The sequence below is a fragment of the Cebus imitator genome, unplaced genomic scaffold (genome assembly GCF_001604975.1).
Source record: "Cebus imitator isolate Cc_AM_T3 unplaced genomic scaffold, Cebus_imitator-1.0 Scaffold182, whole genome shotgun sequence".
In the NCBI taxonomy this organism is placed as follows: Eukaryota; Metazoa; Chordata; class Mammalia; order Primates; family Cebidae; genus Cebus; species Cebus imitator.
This window is the reverse complement of record NW_016107497.1, coordinates 1,037,386-1,050,452: the sequence shown is the minus strand read 5'-3', so window position 1 is coordinate 1,050,452 and position 13,067 is coordinate 1,037,386.

Genomic DNA, 13,067 nt, shown 5'->3' with positions numbered 1-13,067 from the left:
ATTTTTTTCATCAACATTTTACAGTTTTTAGTGTATAGATAGTTTACTTCCTTAAGTTATCACTACCTATTGTATTTTTTGTAGCTATTGGACATAGAGTTGTTTTCTTGATTAAATTTCAGGTAGAGTATAGAAATACTATTGATTTTTCTAGGTTAATTTTGTATCCTGCTAATTTACTGAATTTGTTGTGTCTTTTCCTGGGACACAGGCATACAAGTACTTGCAGCATCTCCAGGTTCTGGAATGCAGGCAAGCTCTCTTTGGCAGCTGAGCTACTGTCTGGGGTGTGAGCACACTCAGAAAGATCTTGGCTCTGGGGCTTGGGGTAAAAATTGGCTTGCTATGATGATGGCTTTGGTTTCTGAGGCATAGAAGGGCACAGTGAAGCCATAGATCTGGAGTCTGAAGTGTGGGCACTCGCAGCATGGCCACTACTCAGGTGATCAGGAGCATGCATGAGGTTGGGAAAGGTAGCGGCTTGAGTCCTGGAGTAGCACAGGAGTGGAGTCCTACTGCTTCGTGAGGGGTGGGGTATGCAGCTACATTTTCCTCTCCAGGTTTCTCTAAGAATGGCTACTGTTTACCTCAGTGGCAAAGTACGTTAGTGTTGTCTGTAAAGCAGAACACTGGGAACCATGGTGGCTCCGACCACATTTCTGATGCCAATAGTCTCTCTCTATTGTCTTTATTCCTAGTTGTCTCATGGAGTCTCAGGTATTCCAGTCTAACCAATGATCCTTTCTCTGTGAATATTCTGGTTCCACTATGTTACTGCAGATTCATAAATGTGCCCATGAACCCTCGCTGGGCTATTTTGGTTTGTGGGTATCTGTCTAGATTTGTTTTTGTTTATTTTGACTTGTTTATTATGAGAGGACAAAGGCTGGTATCTCCTACTTTACCATCTTGGTAATGTTACTGACTCCATCATTTGTTGTTGTTATTCTTTATATCAGAATGTGCTGAACATCTTCTTGTGGCTGCAGGGTGCTAATTTGTCTGAGGGCATGAAAAAAATCTGAAGCATAGATTTTCAAACTTACTAGTATTCTTTTGTTCAGGCTTTGAAATTAATGACAAAACCTTGATTTAGAGTATGCTTGATCAAGCAAGATTAAAAAGAAGGTAATTAGACCTAAAAAGCTTACATTTACCGGTTGCAAGAAAATGATATTCTCCAACTACATGCTGCCTTTTTGTGGTTTCCTGTATACCTGCCAGAAATATTCTGTCATGTAATTGCAGTTTAAATCACTTATACAATGGTTATTGGTAGCACACAGACTTAGTACTTTTTCACTGATGATGGAGGCAATGCTTGATGACAAAATGTTTGAAAGAAAGAAAAGAAATAACTAAAATCAGAGCTGAACTGAGAGAAATGCAAATGTGAAAACACTATAAAATACCAAAAAACCCAAAAGTTAGTTTCTTAAAATAATAAATAAGGTGATAATCCAAAAACTAGACTAATGAAAAAACAAGAAAGAAGATCAAAATAAATACAATCAGAAGTGACAAAGGGAACATTACCACTGATCCCACAATAATAATAATAATAAACACCCCCAGAGAGTCTTCAAACACTATAATACATACAAACTAGAAAGCCAATGGATACATTCCTGGAAGCATACAACTCCCCAAGACTGAACCATGAAAAAATTGAAACCCCAAAGAGACCAACAGCAAGTTTCAAAACTGAATCAGTTATAAGAAACCTACCAACCAGAAAAAGCCCTAGACCAGACAGAGTCACAACCGAATTCTACCAGACATATAAAGAAGAGCTAGTATCACTTAATAAAACTCTTCCAAAAAATAGAGGAAGAGATAATTTATTCTATAAAGACAGCATCATTCTGATAACAAAACCTAGCAGGGAAAAAATAAAAGAAGAAAACTTCAGGGCACTATCCCTGATGAATACACTTGCAAAAATCCTCAACAAAATACTAGCAAACAGTATCTTGCAGTATATCAGAAAGCTAATACACCATGACCGAATAGCCTTTATTCCTGGGATACAAGGCTAGTTCAGCATATGCAAATGAATAAATGCTATTCATCATATAAAACAGAACTAAAATAAAAAATGACATGATCCTTTCAATAGACACAGAAAAAGCTTTCAATAAAATTCAACATACATGCATGTTGAAAACCCTCAAGTAACTAGGCATCTAAGGAACATAACTCAAAATAATAAAAGCTATCTGTAACACACCCACATCCGATGCCATACCAAATGTGCAAAACCTGGAAACATTCCCCTTGAGAACCAGAACAAGAAAAGGATGCCCACTCTAACCACTTGTATACCACATAGTTCTGCAAATCATAGCCAGAGCAATCAGGCAAGAGAAAGAAATAAAAGACACTGAAATAAGAAGAGAGGAAATGAAACTCTCTCTCTTCACAGACAATATGATTCTATGCCTAGCATATTGCAGAGTGTTTGCCCAAAGGCTCCTATATCTGATAAACAACTTCAGCAAAATTTCATGAAACCAAATCAATGTATAAAAATCAGTGGCATTTATACACCAATAACATCTAAACTGAGAGCCAAATCAAGAATGCAATCTCATTCACAGCTACAGAAAAAACAAAATAAAATAAAATACCTAGAAATACAGCCAACCAAGGAGGTCAAAAGTCTCTACCATGAGAATTACAAGACACTCCTGAAAAAATCAGAGGCAATGCAGAAAAACAGAAAAACATGCTATCCTCATGTACAGAAAGAAAAAATATTGCTAAAATGAGAAAACTACCCAAAACAATTTACAGAATTAATGAGATTTCTATCAAACTATCAATGATGTTTTCATGAAATTTGAAAAAGCAATTTAAAAATTCATATGAAACCAAAAAAGAGCCTGAACAGACAAAGAAATCCTAAGCCAAAACAACAAAGCCAGAAGCATCACACTACTGGACTTCAAAGTATTCTACAAGGCTACAGTAACCAAAATAGCATGTGGTCCTGGTATGAAAACAGACACATAGACCAAAGGAACATGTTAGAAAACCCAGAAAAAAGCTCCACGCCTACAACCATCTGATCTTCCACAAAAGTGACAATAATGAGCAATGGGGAAAGGACTCCCTATTCAATCAATGGCTCTGAGGTAACTCACTGGCCATGTGCAGAAGATTGAAACTGGACACCTTCCTTTCATTATGCACAAAAATCAACTGAAGATACATTAAAGACTTAAATGTAAACCTAAAATTACAAAAATTCTAGATGAAAACCTAGGAAATACCATTCTGGACATAGGCCCTGGCAAACGTTTCATGACAAAGTTTCCAAAAACAATTACAAAAAAAAAAAAAACATGATAATGGAACTTAATTAAAGAGCTTCTGCAGAGTGAAAGAAACTAACAGAGTAAGTAGACAATCTACAGAATGGGAGGAAACATTTGCAAACTGTGCATCCAATAAACTTCTAATCCCATAATTTATACAGAATGTAACAAATTAACAAGGAAAAAAATTAGTAAATGGACAAAGGGCATGAACAGATACTTCTCGAAAGAAGATGTACCCACAGCCAGCACACATACAAAAACATGCTCAACATTACTAATCAATATAGAAATGCACATCAAAACCACAATGAGATGGTAATCTCAAACCACTCAGAATGTGTATATTAAAAAATGAAGAAATAACAGATGCTGGTTGCAGAGAAAGAGAATGTTTATACGCCACTGGTGAAAACATAAATTAGTTCAGCCACTGTGGAAAGCAGTTTGGTGATTAGAACTTAATTAAAACAGAACTTCCATTTGACCCAACAATTGCATTATTGAGTATATATCCAAAGGAATATAAATTGTTCTACCATCAAGACATATGTAGTTATATATTCATCACAGCACTATTCACAATAGCAAAGGCATGGAATCAGCCTACATGCTCATTAATGGTGAAGTGAATAAAGAAAAGGTTGTACATACATGCAATGGAATACTATGCAGCCATGGCAAATAATAAAATCATGTTCTTGTTAGCAACGTGGATGCAGCTGGAGGTGATTATCCTAAGCAAATTAACATGGGAATAGAAAACCAGATACCACATGTTCTTATTTATGAGAGAAAAGTGGGAGGTAAACATCACATATACAGGGACACAAAGAAGGGAAAAATAAACAGGATCTACTAGAAGGTGGAGGGTGGGAGGAGGGTGAGGATCAAAATACTACCCATTTGTTACTATGTTCACTACCTCGGTGAACAAAATAATTTGTAAATCAAACCCCTAGAGACATAAAATGTACCTGTGTAACAAATCTGCACATGTACTCCCTGAACCTAAAAGCTGGGAAAACAACCTCTAAGAAATAAAAGAAATATTTTAGAAGAGAGGAGGATAGAATTTTTGTTGTCCCTGTTATCAGTTACCAACACATTTGCATACAATCATGACTATATTATTTCTTAGTAAGATAAAGATTAAGAAAAAATATATAGCACATTTCTAGGAGTTTCAATATTGTATTTTGCCATATTTAGTTACACTGAGAAGTGTATGTACACATGCATATACTTTATGTATATTATAATGACTTCTGACAAAAATAAACTGAGGATAACATAAAGGGTTTTAATAAATGACTTCCCTTTTTTCATACTCCTCTATCCAAGTGCAGGGAATAGACAGATGACATAAGGATTGAGCACAGAATATTCCAGATGGCCAGCATAATTTCTATAATTCACAATTTCTAATTTATATAACAGAATCACAATAAGGTCAAATTAATCAGCATTTTAGTTTAGTATTTATTTAGCATATCGTTTTTGTTAATTCAGTTGATTGATAGGCACATGAAACATATGTTCCATTTTTTTCTTTTTTATTTTTTAAAGGCACCTGAGGAATCAAAGACGCCAGACAAAAATAGCAATATATTTAACACTCTCTGGTTTTAAAAATATTTAATATTTCTATTTTATTCATTTGATATACATAAAGCATATGCATGTTTACATACACTTCTCAATGTAACTAAATATGGTAAAATACAACAGTGAGACTCTAAGAAGTATACTATACAAATTTTTCTTTTACTATCAAAGGTATCATGCAAAGTACATTTCTTAGTGCAAAAACTGACTCATGTTGCTCTCTTCTCGTTTGTCATCTGTTGTGCATTGGAACTCAGACGTAATTCTAAAATGTGATACAAGTTAGGGAGAGGTTTTAATGTAAAAAGGAGAAAAAATTACATTAAAACTTATCAGATACAATTAAGAGAAGAAAAAAATTAATTTCCTTTTCTTGCATTATTTTACAAGCATGCCAAGGCCTGGTGCACTTGCTGGATAAATTTAGTGAGTGGCTTTGTATTCAAGTGAACTGGTATTTTCCCACTCTCCTGGTGGTCTCCCTCATCATAAGGTAAATACAGAAGCAACCTCTTCAGTGCAATAAGCTTAAACTCCGGCATCAGGGAATCTGGATTTTTTGTGGCAGTTATTGACAGAAGTTGTTTGAGAGTGTCAACTGCCAAATACCTAGAGACAATGGGCTCAAGTGAAGACACATTTTCCCCTACTGGCATGATGGAAGCCACAACTTTCCTGAAAATCAGAGTTTGGTACAATACCCTCAATAGGTTGAAGGTATTGTACCAAACCCTATCATACTTCCTGTTTCATAATAATTTTCACAGGGTACATCCACCCCCTCATTTGTAGATGCTTCTTTCTCAGTTCGTCATATTCAAGTCAACTAATGGTTTTATCAAATATAAAGGAATTGGTTCACCAAAAAGCTAAGAGTCACCAGTTAATCACATCCTTACATAAGTGCCCAGAAGGAAAAAAAAAATACAGAAGCATATCACAATATAAGACCTGGATATGAATTTAACACACACACACACACACACACACACACACACACACACACCCTTCACCACACCAGGTATATTTAAACATCACTCAATACTTGTTCCATTCAGATATACATTAGCTGTTTTTGCTTTTGTTTTTGGCTCATGGATTTTGCTAAATCATAAGCAAAAATAAAAGCATTGAATAACAAGGAAAAGTGTCCAAATATAAAACAGAAAAAAATGCTTTTCATAAACCTAATGGCCTACTTGAGAAGACAGAACCAAAAGAAATATTTGTTAACATCTCTCCCCCGCCTTTAGTCTTTATAATAAATACAGCACCAGACAAAAATTCAACAGCTAAAATCTCCATGCTCGTTCAAGTCTGCTTGGTTACCAAGGTTTCCAGCATATAACAGCTTTTAAACTCATGGATCTCAGTAGGAGAACAAACTTACAATTTCATTAACGTACACTTCGGTTTTCTGTTTGACAAAAGATTGTTACATACTTCTGGCTGAGACATAGCCTATCATTCCAGAAACTCCCAGCAATTCTGAATTAGAACATTTAATTTTAATTTTGTGAGAGGATTTTCTTCGAGTGAAGTTGTACTTCATGCAATTAACTTACCAAATCATTCCTGTGTATCAGGAGATAATCCTTGTTGATTATCTATAAACTGAAAATTACAGTTTTAGGTATCTTGAGAGTGGGAGCGTGATATTCAGAAGAGTAAGGTAACTAGTGATAGTTAACTGTGATTAAAAGGAAATAATTACATCACAATCACACTTTTTGAAAGAACAAACTAGAGCTTTTTTCCAATTATTTATTCCAGCTACCCTATGCCATAGAGAAAATAATTTTATTATCTTTCTCTCTTTTATCCATAGATGCAAACACATGCATGCACGCACACACACACACACACAAAATTTTTGCATAGGTTTTATATATTGAGAGAAAAGAAGTAGATATTTAAGATAACAGTTGTTTATTTTGGGGAAGTTAATTTCAGTATTATATCAATTTTAAGAATCAAAATTAAAAAAATAATTAGATGTCTTTTAAAAATGACATTTGCAATAGCTGTCAGCCAAATGGCTATCGTATCGCAATTTTTATTCCTGATATCATAACCAGACAATTGTACTCTCAAAAATTCAGTAATCAAAGCACTTAAGAACGATGAGTTTAAATGGGAGTACTGTTTGTTCCTGAAAGCCTCCAATAGGATACTTCACAAAGCAAACAACTTCAAAACTTTGCAGAAATTTTGTCAGGATCTTGGAAGAATATCTTTTAGGCTTGTACTGTGTAGTAGTGAATACTGAGCACATAAAATGTGGCTAGTATAAATTAAGATAGGTTGTAAGTTAACAATACAAAATTTCAAAATATAGTAAATAATATGTAAAAATAATACTTTAGTACAACTTTTTTTGCCTATATTATATGTTGAAATGACAAAATATTGAATACGTTTGTTTAAGTAAAATATAAAAATCAATCTTATCTGTTTTACAATTTAAAAGGTAGTCATAAGAAAAAATTACACACATGGCTCACATATTTCTATTGCACAGTGTTGCTTTAGACTATATGGATCATTTATTGCAACACTGCTGCATTAAAAATATTTTGATGGGCCAAAAGTTATTATATGGAAAATACAGACATGGATGGCTGTGAGCCAAATAATAATTCTGAAGATTTGGAATGTGAAAGCAATTTTGAAATTTTTTTTAACATAAGGGTTTTTTGCTAAGTATGGCCCATGATCTAAATCCACCTGCCACTTGTTTTAATAAATAGATGTTTACTTGAACACAGTCATATATATTAGTTTACATATTGTCTATGGCTGTTTCTGTTTTATAATGGCAGTTTTGAGGAGCTGTGATGGAGACATTATAGCTGCACAGTAAAGTATATTTAATATGACTCTTTACAGAAAATGTTTGCTGGACCCTGCCTTAAACAATTTTGTTTATATTTTACTTTTTAATATTTGCATAGAAATGATAAAACTGTATATAAACATATAAGTAGATAATGAATCCTAAATAATAAAATACTGTTAGGTATTTATTTCATCAGCATTTTTATCTTAGATCTTATAAAACAATGCTTTGTGTTACCTCGTCTGAGAATCGATAAATAATACTTATGTCAAGAAAATATTTACTTTCTATTTCTATAAATAAATATAAAAGCTTTTATTTGCTTGGAAAATACCTATTGAGACATTTCTATATACCAGGCATTTTAAAATAAATACATAAAACAGATTTTACAGAATAAGTTTCTATTTTTACAGAAACTTACAATACAGAAGGAGAGAAGGAGAACACACAACTGCATGGGTTAAATGGCATGTAAATTAAAATGTAAGTGTAAGGAAAAGGGGGTTTCTTATATTTGGGAATGGTTAATAATCTTAATGTCTCAGAAAGAACACTAGAAAAAATTCCAGTAGACTCAAAAACACCAATATTGAATAAAAAGAAAATAAAAATGTATTAGAAAATATAACAGCATTCTATTATAAAGACACATGCACACATGTGTTCATAGCAGCACCATTTACAATAGCAAAGACCTGGAACCAAGCCAAATGCCCATCGACGATAGACTGGACAAGGAAAATGTGGCACATATACACCATGGAATACTATGCAGCTATAAAAAACAATGAGTGTGTGTCCTTTGTAGGGACATGGATGAATCCGGAAACAATAATTCTCAGCAAACTGACACAAGAACAGAAAATCAAACACCGCATGTTCTCAGTCATCGGCGGGTGTTGAACAATGAGAACACATGGACATAGGGAGCATCACCCACTGGGTTCTGTTGGGGGGTGCCAAGGGAGGGTCAGCAGTGGGGTGGGGAGGTCCGGGAGGGATAACATGGGGAGAAATGCCAGATATAGGTGAAGGGGGGATGGAGGCAGCAAACCACATTGCCATGTGTGTACCTATGCAACAATCCTGCATGACCTGCACATGTACCTCAGAACCTAAAGTACAATTTAAAAAAAAAAATGAAAAAAGAAAATATAACATCGAAGCCATAGGCAACAAAAAAAGATAATTTGTGTTTATAAAAAATTTTTAAATTTGTGTATTAAAATAGTAACAGAGTAAAAAGGTACCCCACAAAATGGGAAAAAGATGTTTGCAAACCATACATCTGATAATGAGTTAATATCAAAATACACAGAGGACTCAAAACTCAGTAAAACAATCAATCTCATTAAAGAATAGGCAAAGGACTTGAATAATCATTTCTCTGAAAAAGAAATACAAATATCCAATAAGCACATTAAAAGCAAAATGTGGTACATATATAGAATTGAATATGATTTTTCCTTAAAAACAATCCTGACATGTTACAACATATAAGCGTTGAAAACATTACACTAAGTAAAATAAACCAATCACAAAATAAGGTACTTACAGTTAAAACGTGGAGAAATAAAGCAGAATGGTGGTTTCCAGAGGATCGTGCAAGTGGAAAACGGGCAGTTGTTATTTAATTGGTATGGAGTTTTAGTCTTGCAAGTTGAAAGGACTCTGGAGAGGAATGGTGATGACATTTGCATGACAATATGATTGTATTTAATACCACTGTATGCTGTACACTTAGTAAAGGTTCAAAATAGCAAATATTATTTTATGTGTTTTTACTACATTAAAAATGGAAAAATTTTTAGGAGAACAAATGTGAGAATTCTTAACTACTTTAGAAAGCAGGAATATTTGCTGAGACTCAAAATCCATAATGCCTAACAAGGTTAATAAATTCAAATAGAAGTTAAAATGGAAGCTTTTTTTTTTTTTTTTTTTTTTGAGAATGTTTTTTTTTTTTTTTTTTTTTTTTGAGACAGTGTCTTCCTCCGTCGCCCAGGCTGGTGTGCAGTGACACAATCTGGGCTCACTGCAACCTCCGCCTGCTGGCTTCAAGCGATTCTCCTGCCTCAGCCTACCGAGTAGCTGAGACTGTAGACACACATCACCACTCCCAGCTAATTTTTGTATTTTTAGTAAAGACGCGTTTTTCCATGTTTACAGGATGGTCTGGATCTCTTGACATCATGATCCGCCTGCCTTGGCCTCCCAAAGTGCTAGGATTACAGGCGTGAGCCTCTGCTCCCGGCTAGAAGCATTTTCATAAAGAAAAATATTATAAGACCGTCTAAGAACGGTTAATAATGGAAACTGGAAAAAATATTTACAACTATTACTATAAAATAACTCATTTAAACAATGGGCAAATATTTACTATAATTTATAAAAGAGTAAATACCAGTTTTCCTCAGCTTTGGGTGGCGGCCGCTGCCGGGCGTCGGCCTCCAGTCCGCGGAGGGAAAGGCGGCGTGGACTGCGCCCCCGCACCCAGCGCCCCACGGCCCGCAAGCCTATGCTGGTCAGCTGCGCGGAGCCCGCCGCCTCCGGTCTCGGAGCCCCGCCGCGCCGCCACCGCCCAGAGAGCGGCCCAGATGCAGGCCATCAAGTGCGCGGTGGTGTGAGTCGGCTTTAACAATTACTCTGCCAATGTTACGGTAGATGGAAAACCGGTGAATCCCTGCTTATGGGATACAGCTGGACAAGAACATTATGCCAGATTACGCCTCCTATCCTATCCACAAACAGATGTGTTCTTAATTTGCTTTTCCCTCGTGAGTCCTGCATCATTTGAAAATGTGAGAGCATATCCTGAGGTGCGGCACCACTGTCCCAACACTACCATAATCTTCTAGGGATAATAAAGACACCATCAAGAAGCTGAAGGAGAAGAAGCTGACTCCCATCACCTATGAGCAGGGTCTAGCCATGGCTAAGGAGATTGGTGCTGTAAAATACTTGGCGTGCTCAGCGCTCACACAACGAGGCTTCAAGACAGTGTTTGACGAAGCGGTCCCAGCAATCCTCTGTCCACCTGCCGTAAAGAAGAGGTAGAGAAAATGCCTGCTGTTATAAGTGTCTGAGCCCCTCGTTTTTGGTGCTCTCCCTTGGAACCTTTGTACGCTTTGCTCAAAAAATGGAGCCTTCGCACTCAATGCCAACTTTTTGTTACACATTAATTTTTCCATAAAACCATTTTGAACCAATCAGTAATTTTAAGGTTTTGTTTGTTCTAAATCTAAGAGTTCAGATTCACATCCTATTAAAATTTAGCCCTAAAATTAAAAAAAAAAAAAAAAGCAAATATCCAAATGGACAATAAGCAAATGGAAGCTTAAACAAATTTATTGGTCATAAGAAAAGTGAAAATCAAAATCACAGTGTGATTTAACTATTTTCCTCAAGAACTAAATGGAAAAGATGAAATACACCAAGCATTGACAAGTATGCCAAAAAATTAAAGCCTTCGTGTTATAAAAATTCTAGAAGAAAACTTCAGAAAAACCCTTCTATACATTGAGTTTAGCAAAGACTTTAGGACCAAGAAACCAAAAGCCAAGGCAAAAAAAAGAAAGTTAAATATGTGGGACTTAATTAAAGAGCTTCTGCATAGGAAAAAACAAACAAACAAAATCCAGGAGAATAAACAGATAACCCACCGATTGGAAGAAAATCTTCACAGTCTATACATCCAACACAGGACTAATATTCAGAATCTACAGCAAACTCAAACAAATTAGCAAGAAAAAAACAAACAATCCCATCAAAAAGTGGGCTAAGGACATAAATAGACAATTCTCAAAAGAAGATATACAAATGGCCAACAAACATATGAAAAAAATACTCAACATCACTAATAATCAGGGAAATGCAAATCAAAACCACAATGCGATACCCTTACTCCTGCAAGAATGGCCATAATCAAAAAATCAAAAAATAATAATGTCGGCATGAATGCAGTGAAAAGGGAATGCTTCTACACTGCCGGTGGGAATATAAGATAGTACAGCCTCTATGGAAAACAATGTAGAGATTCCTTAAATAACTAAAAGTAGAACTACCATTTGATCTAACAATCCCACTATTGTATATCCACCCAGAGGGATAAAAGCCATTATATGAAAAAGATACTTCCACACACATGTTTATAGCAGCACAGTTCACAATTGCTAAAATATGGAAGTAGCCCAAATCAACAAGTGGATAAAGCAATTGTGGTCTGTGTGTGTGTGTGTGTATATATATATATATATATATATATATATATATATACACACACAATGGAATATTACTCAGCTATAAAAAGGAATGAAATAATGGCATTTGCAACCTGAATAGAACTGGAGACTATTATTCTAAGTGAAGTAACTCAGGAATGGAAAAGCAAATATCATACGTTCTCACTTACAAGTGGGAGATAAGCTATGAGGATGTGAAGGCATAAGAATGATACAGTGGACTTTGGAGACTCAGGGGAAAGAGTGGGAAGGGGGTGAGGGATAAAAGACTACAAATTAAATTCAGTGTATATGCTTGGGTGATGTATATGCACAAATTCTCATAAATCACTGCAAAAGACTCAGTCATGTAACAAAATACCACCTATTCCTTTAAAACCTATGAAAATAACAAGGTTAAATGAAGAAACAACAATCACACATAGTTGATGGAGTTAAAATTAGTACAATCTGTCTTTATTTGTTTGGGCTTCCTAACAAAACATAACAGAACAAAACAAACAAACAAAAAACCCATAGATCTCGTGGCTTAAACAACATATATATAAACAGAGAGCAAAGGATCTCCAAATATGTGACAAAATTTCTAACCTTAATAATAGTAATAATAAAATATCAAAAATAAAGCCATTACCAGATTTGATGTGTGTATGTGTGTGTTTAAGTTTTGAGGAGATTATACAGTCAACTGAATTTGCAACATGGAGTGTTAGAGTCTAAGGAAGAACACAGAGAAAGCTGACAGTATAGACCAAAAGGCATATATGTCCTTTTGATTCTTTCACTGAGTAAGAAGTAATGCCTATCAATTGTAAAATTCAACAATGCTTTACAAAGAACAACAAGAGAACTGTAACATCAACAATTACCAGACCACACAAAAGATTAGGAGATGGTCAAGCTCTTGCCTGTTAGGCCACATTGAATACCTGGCCCATTCTCTGGATACCTCGAGATCACAGTAGTTTATACTTCCTAGAGTAAAAATTATTCAACCACCATGAATAAAATGATCAAGCTGGTTCTGAATCAAATTAACTGTTTTTTTTTTTTTTT